Here is an 8,939-nt window from a genome sequence, read left to right on the forward strand (position 1 = left end):
AACCCAGGACCTACCAGTCTCGAGCCGAAGGCGTTAACCGATAGACCACGTCTGTTGTGAGATAGGAACTCACTGAGGACAATTGGTGAATGGTTGCTCAACTTCGTGGATCAGTTGAAGTTAGACATTAACACCATTGGATGCCAGCTCAGTGGTCTTTCGGTTAAGGGCTTCGGCTCGAGACTGGTAGGTCCTGGGTTCGAATCTCTCGAGGCGAGGTAGTGGATGCGCACTGTTGAGGAGTCCCACAATAGGACGAAGCGGCCGTCGAGTGCTTCCAGGTTTTCGATGGTGGTCTAGCTTTAATTGCCTCACGCTTGCAACTATGATATTAATCACTACCCAGTGATTAATCAGTTATTTTTTTAGGTATTACCTAACATTTTGTGAACATGACAAAACATATAATATCAAATGAGATCACTGATTAGTAATATTTATTTACATTATTATTTAGTCCGGAAACTTATAAAGCAAGGAAATGTATACAATATTGGGCAAAAAAGATTTCCCCAGGTAGAATTTGCATTCATATTAACGAATGTCAGTCATACCACATTGTAACTTGGTAGATAGAATTTAATTAGTATTTAGGACTTGATAAATGATGAATTTTTTGGTGGCCATAAGTTACCATAAGGTTTTCGAGCTAAAATATTTTAAATGCCATAGGAATGATGAAGCCTAGTAGGCCCTTCTGGAGAAGAATGATACATAGAAGCACGGCACAACTACCAGGGCGGGATAGCTGTTTTTGCACTGCTTACGCAGAACCATTACATAACACTCACATTTGATTTTTTTAATTTTTGGGCAGACTCATCTTTTACCACTCTTTTGAACCCTCAATAGTTATGTAATGACTCTTTGTAGCATTCGTAATCGTTTGCGGGTATTGGTAGAGTGGTTGATTAGGCCGATCTCCACCACCCACATTACTGCCCACGTTAGTAAACGGGATGGCTGCCGTGATCCAGGAGGCACGACGAAGACGTATGAGTCTGATTTTGCCTCCCATATTTTAAGTAAATTTTCTTTCACTATCATATAAAATTATTGTCAAAATATTTCAATGTTAGACTACCAATGAAAACGTGGAAGTACTAGACGGATGTTCCGTCCTCATATGGGACTCCTAATCAGTATGCATTCACAATCCCGATCGCAGGATTCTAACGCAGGACCTTCGGTCTCTCGAGCAAACGTCTAACTTTTTGACCACTATTGATTCATGTATATAGTTTTGAAATATGCTTGTCATTCAGTTAATTATCAAACCCAGAGATTACTTAACAGTTTCTGTATCAATCTGTAGAACACTTCAGAATTGCGCACCCGCGTTTCTGTTAGTGATAGAACCTAGGATCTATAGGTCTTATGAGATCATTGTGTTAATCTCTCATAATTAACATTTGTGACTTCAATCATTTCATGATATTTTGCGAATCTATATTGAATGCTAGTCTATTTCATGTTGTAAGCTATAAACAGAACAATTTTAACAAACCGCTTAAAAAATTAAATGATCACTAAGTAGTGAACAACGTCACGTACATCAAGTCCTTCTTAGTGCTGATCGAATTCTATCGTTAATGTGAAGTGTAACCACTGTTCAAAGTGGCCCAAAATCACATAATTTATTTTCATATAAGATAGTATGTTGAAAGTAGTCGACAAGAAACTCTAGATTTAGGTTTCATACTATTTAGTGCTCATCAGCAAAACATGCCTGTAATCTTGACGGGACTAATAAACCCTGGAGGATTCAATCTCGTGTCATCACCCTTCACAGTTAGAGATGTTACCACTGAGCTTTTCAGTTTGGAACTGACCTCATGTAGGACTAAAATGTCTTTACAAATGACTCATCGCATTGGATAAATGTAAATACTGTCTTCACATACCTATGTGAATTAATTATTTCAAGGATCATCACTACTACCTTCAATTTCACTTCTTATTTCTAGTCTTACAAATACTTTAATAGTGATTCATTCATTTTGTTATGTTCGATGCAAATTCCTACAATTTAATATAAATAAATAAACAATATTATTATTACTATTATTGGTGTCACCATTGTCGGCATTCAATACATATAGTTCTAACAGACAGAACACTTTATGAATAATTGTTTCATGTTCAGAAGGGGGTCTTGTGGAGATTTTAGTAATTTTATATAATTGAGATCATGAGTCAATTGAAGCTAGACCACAATGGAAAACCTGGAAGCACGGGACGGCCAACTCATCCTATTGTGAAACTCCTCAGCAGTGTTCATGCACGATCACGCCTCGCGAGATTCGAACCCAGGACCATCAGTCTCGCGCGTGAGCGCTTAACCACTAGACCACTGAGCTGGCATCCAATGGTGTTAATTCATTATTTCACAAAAATACATTTCCTATCATTTATTCATCTAATAATTAACAGAAAACACTAAAGTCAACAAGTAGTTTAAGATTTTAAAAAACACTACTCTAACCACATTTCAATCCCAACAACATCATCATCTGAATCATCGAAATTGTTAAACAAAGTGAGCAGAAGTACAAAAAATAACACACATTTGAAAAGTATACGTTGTAGAATCATACACATCTCATTATGATAAATCAAACAACAAATTTCTAGAATATTCAGCGGTATCAAGATGAGTGTGTGTGGGTGTGCATGTGTGGATTTTAGTTCAACTAGATTCAAACTGTATTTCGATTATTTGACACAATTTCGGTTATATATGAACATTTCATGTCAAATTAGCACATGCAAAAACATTATGATGTATCTCATTTTTACGCATACTCATTATATATTTGATTAATAATTTCCTTCATCGTCAATACTGTGTCTGTCAAGTTAACAGTCATGCAGAATTTCATGAACGTTTTCTGTAGAAACTCAGTTTGTTAACATAATACTCACTTTTATATGGTTGAGATCATGAGTCAATTGAAGCTAGACCACCATCGAAAACCTAGAAGCACTGGACGGCCGTTTCGTCCTATTGTGGGACGCCACAGCAGTGCACATCCACGATCCCGCACTCGCGAGATTCGAAACCAGGACCTACCAGTCTCTCACCAGAGCACTTAACCGATAGACCACTGAGCCGGCATCCAGCGGTGTTAACCATATAAAATTACCTCCTTCTGATAATACTCACTTGTTTATTTAGATGGAACTTTCTCAGACAAATATTGTTGTTTCTAGACGTGTACAACATTTCATCATAATGAACTGGTTATTTGAGACTTCAATTATTGATTCGTCAATAAGCAACAGAATCAACTCTCATATGTTTCATAGTTGACTTTTCGAATATTATAACAAACTCAATGTTTGATTCTATTGACCCTCAATGTGTATGATAACATGAAACATAAATGTTTAATTTAAGTAAACAATGACGTTAGATTCTTAATGTTCTTACATAAACGCTCTTCAATTTTCATATAGTAACATATAATGGACAGAAATTTGAAAATATCAACATCGTATACAGAACAGGGAATGTTTGAGCGATGATTTAATTGTTTTAATTCATATCTATTACATCTTTGAATGTTCATGTTCATGTTAGAAAGGACAGGTATCTAATGCTTCTGAATTTCCAATGATTCAATAACTACAATTGTGTTATGATGTTAACCATAAAATTGATTGAAGTTGAAAATGCAAATAATCGAATTTTCTTTGATTAATCGAAAATGATAGTATTCGACATTCAATTTGGATGTCTTAGACTCTAAGTATTTCATTAAGTAGTTCAGTCGAAATCCCTTGAAGATTTCTAAATCAAGAAGATTCGACTGTCTTGTCACAGTTTGAATGATAAAAATTCATTTCAAATGAAATAAATATTCATTAAACCATGTAAGAATTTACGTCAAATGTTTACTTCACTTTGTTTACACTTATGAAACTAATCAATTGATGCAGACATTTTAAATCATATTAGATTAAACAAGATAAAACAAAAATCTAGATAATAGTTACTTCTTTGTAACTCCGTCTGTAGCCTCTCCAGGGGCTACTGCCAGTTCCAACATAGGATAAAGGAGGAGGGTTGGGCATGAGGTTGGTGACCCCATCCCGTAGGAAACTAACTCGCTAAAAAACGCTAACCATGGAAAAATTATTCAAACAATCTAAAAACTACCCTAGGAGTTGAAGGAAGGATTCTGACGCCTCAGGATGAAAGCCGAGTTCCTTCGGAAGTCATGAGGCCGATGCACCTTCTAACAACCAGAGCGACAATTTTTCATAGGTACATGAAATGTCCGGACAATGTGGGAGACCGGTAGAATCTTCCAAATCGCTGCAGAAATCAGGAAATATAACTTCGGGGTGCTTGGGATCAGTGAGACACATTGGACTCAGGTTGGATAACAACGACTATCTTCAGGGGAGCTTCTGTTATACTTCGTTCATGAAGAATAAAATGCCCCACATACACAAGGAGTGGCATAGATGCTGTCTAGAAAAGCACAAAATGCACTTATAGGATGAGAATCTCATGGACCGAGGATCATCAAAGCCTCCTTCAAAACAAAGAGAGAGGGTATTTTAATGAACATCATCCAACGCTATGCGCCTATCAACGACTACGATGAAGACGTTAAAAACCAATTCTACGATAGGCTGCAGTCGATCTTCGAGAAGTTCCCAACGATGGACCTGACCATTCTGATAGGAGATTAAAATGCCAAGTTTGGAAAGGACAACACTGGATACGAAGACATCATGGGACGACATGGACTGGGAGAAAGGAACGAAAATGGTGAGAGATTTGCAAATCTATGTGCCACCCATTCATAGTGCAAGGACCTCAACACAAACTGATCACTTATAGTTCTTGAATATCAGAAACCAGAAAATACAGAAGCTCTTACAAATACCTATATGGTTATACAAATTACTGAAACATTCTCATTCGCTATGCATATAATAGTGTGAATAAGTTCAAAGCATTGCAAGTGTAAGGACTACTGATAGTATCTGGCTGCCAAATTGAAGTAGACATGGTGAGGGTTGAACCAATGACTCATAATTATTGAACTTCCGCTACATTTTATTTACATACATCGATATTAATATTAAAACAATATGAAATTTAACCACCACCTTAAAATCTATTATTATCATAATGTTGAAAACCAACTACTTAACTCATTTTTCAACTAATTAAATAAACTCTTATCTTTTACTGTTGTTAGTCTGTTCACTGATTAACACTTTCATTTTTCATGGTTGAAATCATGGGTCAATTGAAGCTAGACCACCATCGGAAACATGGAAGCACTGGACGGCCGTTTCGTTCTATTATGGGACTCCTCAGCAGTGCGCATCCACGATCCCGCACTTGCGAGATTCGAACCCAGGACCTACCAGTCTCGAACCGGAGCCCTTAACCGATTGACCACTGAGCTGGTCGGCATCCAACGGTGTTAATGTCTAACTTCATGATTTCAACTATGAAAATACTAAATTCTCCATAAAACCCCCTCTGAACTTCCATTTTTCTCAAAGATAACTTTTCTTTCTGTAAAAATAACTAGTAGAAATACCTTATTCCATGTCCCTTTTTAAGCCTCTTCCCTTATCGCTTTGATTCATTCTTCTTGTTGTTTCTGGCTATATATATATATATATATATATATATATATATATTCTTACCTATATAATCTATTATCAGTACATACTTAACTATGTATAAGTGAAATATCCCTTTTCTAATAACGGATTCTATTTTTCTCTATAAGTATTACATGATCCATTTGTTAGAAGTAGAAGCAAATCTGTACAAACAACTATTTTAAGAATCCAAAACAGTTCAGTGATATGGTTGATTAAAGTAGAATTTTTGTGCTTTAATATGAAATATCTGTCCGAATTTTTAATAAAATAAACTTGTGAAACTAAGATGGGTAGCTGTGTGGATAACGCGATGGCTTTTGAAGCGAATGGGTACTGGGTTCGAGTCCCAAATAGGACGAAACGCGCGTCCTAGATTCCACTGTTAGCCACTATCCATCTTTGCTTATAGTGCTTGTGAATTAAGGCTATATCGAGGCAATACGCACAGTATGTACATATGCCAATTAGAGACTGACCAGTTGCAGTCCTGAACATCAATGGGAAGATTCAAACAGACAATACTAAGCGAATTTAAGATGGTTTTTTTTTTTATAAAAAAAGGAAGTCGAATGAAGGTTTATCTCGTAGACTATTTTTGTTTTATATTAACTACAGTCGAATAACTGTATTTACAGTTGATTGATCATTGGGTTTGGGGTGACCAATCCCATGTGTGTTAGGTCCTTCCTAGTCCTGATCGGATTCTGTCGATCAAGTTGTAATGTGGTTACTAGTCTAGGTGACTTGACAATGCGTGCATTATTTTGAGATGAGATGATGGTTCAAAATAGTAGACAGGAAACTGTGGACCTAGGTTTCAAGCTGTTTGGCATTCGTCAGCAAGGTGTATCTGCAATCTTGAGGAAATTGACCCTTCTTTAGATAATTGAAGGGAGATTCTAAGTGAAAAATATTGAAAAGTGGTAGTTATTCTCACATAAGGATTTACAGTTTCTCAATATAATAATTCGAAATGACTTAAGGAAACCACGGCAGCATAATGGGATACAACACTTGTTTTATACATTTATATCTCTATTAATGGTTCAATTTTTTAGTATGGCTATTCCATTATGATTCATTATTAAAAACCCTGTCGATTAACTTCAACCACCACCATACAGATCAATATAACGCACGCGATATTGAGTCACTTAGACTAGCGGTCATTCTACGATTTGATCAATAGGATTAGATGAGCACAAAGAATAACTTGACATACACAAAGTTACCAGAAGGGGTTTTGTGGAGATTTAATATTTTCATAGTTGAAAGCGTGAGTCAATTTATGGTAGACAACCAGGGAAAACCTGGAAACACTGGATGGCCGTTACGTCCTATTGTGGGACTCCCCAGCAGTGCACATCCACGACCTCGCCTCGCGAGATTCGAACCTAGGACCTACCAGTCTCGCGCCAGAACATGTAACCGATAGACCACTGAGCTGGCCGGCATCCGATGGTGTTTATGTCTAACTCCAACCGATCCACGAAATTGAACAACCGTTGACCAATTGTCTTCAGTGAGTTGATATCTCACAACATACCTGATTGAACTACACTGGTCACTGCTTCTCACTAGAACTCCTGGATTTACCTCTCGAAGTCAGTCACTAGTGAGCATATGATTATTATTATTATTATTATTATTATTATTATTATTATCAGAAGGGGTTTTGTGGAGATTTAATATTTTCATAGTTCATTTTCATAGTGCTTCCAGGTTTTCCCTACTGGTCTAGCTTCAATTGACTAACGCTTTCAACTATGAGAATACAGAAAGTTGATCACTCAATATTATAGTTTAAGGTTATAAATAGAAACATTTCTAGATTTATATATACACTTGACTGGTTACATGAATACTTTGAATTATTTTTAGACAGTCATTTTTATATTGAATGGATATCAGCTTAGAGAAAAAAACTGGTGTCCATGACAGAGAATTCTCAAATTAGAATGTAACAATTGTTGAATGCCTCCTAGTTTTCAGAAATTATAAACATTTCCCCAGTTATTGAATGAATACATTAACTGACATTGCGAAAAAAAGGAACACCAAACTTAGTCAGGAATATACAACAAAAAAATGATATGAATTCATCACTTATTACTAGGGCATTATTGCCTACACTTTTTTTATCCTTCCTATATTTAGATTTATTAATGAAAGAATATTGTATGGAACTATTAAATTGAGAAAAGAAGTTTATATTACAGATTAACCACTAAAGAATACTCGTCGAATGTGATAAATCATTTGTCTTATCTCTATTTTTTTACCATTCAAACACAACTCTAAAAGTTTTCATAAGCCCTAGAGTTTCAGCCCCCATAAGCCCTGGTACGGCCGAGAGTGGGGAGAGTCCGCTCTCCCTCTCCAAATGCTCTCACATGGCCACGCGTAAACAATCACTTCCCTAGGGAAGTCCTACTCACTATCCTCTTGTGGCATTACTGTTGTTTACAAAATTGAGAAGACGAAAAGCGAATGCCCGACGCTTTAACCGGGTTCGTGGACACGGAGAGTCCACCTAGGGCAGTTGGAAAACCCTGATTCCAAACCAATGGTGCACATGAACTCCAGTATCCTGAAGGAACAAATGGCGTATGAACCAACTGTTGGTCACGGGCTACCATGGGACTACATCTCCTCACCATGCTCCATTGCTTTGCGGATCAGATCTTTCGGTCAAAGGCTCCGGGTGTGGCCCTTTAAGAAAACCACCTGCTTTAGTTTGGGCATCTGGGCAGTATCACAGCCCTCACACAAATCGAATGAGATTTGTGCGGCGCATATGTATCTGGTGCTCCTTTGTATCAATATTTATGTGTTTAAATAAATAAATAAATAATTCAGCTGACAAGTTTTATAGTCCACTTCTTGATGTGATTCTAGCTCGATTTCATACTATTAGAAACACGATCTAACCTCTCACAACTTCTAGATATATTTTAGATGACATTTCTTCAATTCCAAATGGTGGATTACAATCTTCTACATTATACATCAAGAATCATATTATTTGTAAATTGGTTATCGTAGCCAGTAAAAGATCGTACACTCACAGTAGTTTACTTAGAATATGATCAAGAACTGTAGTTAATGAATACTTATATTTATAGAATAGATGATGTATTGAATAATTATCTATTAACACCTATTTTATTTCATCAAAATATCAGTATTCTTCCAATTTGTCCATCAAATCTCATCAACTACCTTTCTCTTAGTAAAAATAATCGTTAACTGGAAATTTCGAAACCTCCAAAGGAACAACAACAACAACAAGACAGTAA

Source organism: Schistosoma mansoni, chromosome W (genome assembly GCF_000237925.1).
Source record: "Schistosoma mansoni strain Puerto Rico chromosome W, complete genome".
NCBI classification, from domain to species: Eukaryota; Metazoa; Platyhelminthes; class Trematoda; order Strigeidida; family Schistosomatidae; genus Schistosoma; species Schistosoma mansoni.